We start from the raw sequence: 768 nt of genomic DNA, 5'->3' as shown, positions 1-768 counted from the left end.
CTTAGAAGAATCAGCATAGAAAAACAAGCATAAATATTAGGAGGCGTGATCCGATGCAGGGAAGTCGGTTTCGAACGCGAAGATGAGTGTTGGACGAGACAAAAGAGGCTCTCTTTTCGCGAACAGTTCACGGACAGTTGAATGGTGAATAATATAGCAGAGGAGGAGCAGAGGAACGTGATAAAGGGCAAAGTACGCGGTTCGAAAGGAGAGAAGGTAGCCGAGGGTTGAAAACAGACGGACGATAAACAGGGGAGAGAAAGAAGGGGTGGTTGGCGCTGGTTGAAGAGCACCCTAGCCACTGCGCTATCGAGCAAATCCTCGTTGCCATGGGGATAATCACGATAGGTCTGCCGAAGGTACGTAAAATCCGACCTTTGCCATTCTTCTAGGACCATGCAAACTACAATAACCGCTCGATTATTCCCTGTAATACGAACCTTCGCTGGCTGATCTTTTTAAGAAACGAGGAATTATCACAGTGCTATTCGTTGGCTACTCGTTTGTTTCTGTGAAACAATTATGCATTCATCTGTCTAGCTATGTAGCCATTCCTAGCAGGGAATTAACGAACGCCTATTGTATCTTTATGACAATTATTATCTTGGTTCAAAGGAAATATTATTTGATAGTCAATAAGGATCTTATTTCATAATATTAACTGCTCAACATTTTTATTAACAGATAGAGTGGAATCGAGGGTCAGAATCAGGGTTGAAACGCGTAAGTAAGTGAGAATTCTTCAGGGTCTATCGTCTCGACACGAAA

The sequence above is a fragment of the Osmia lignaria genome, chromosome 7 (genome assembly GCF_051020975.1).
Source record: "Osmia lignaria lignaria isolate PbOS001 chromosome 7, iyOsmLign1, whole genome shotgun sequence".
NCBI lineage: Eukaryota > Metazoa > Arthropoda > Insecta > Hymenoptera > Megachilidae > Osmia > Osmia lignaria.
The sequence above is the reverse complement of the archived record's forward strand: the minus strand, read 5'-3'. Positions refer to the sequence as shown.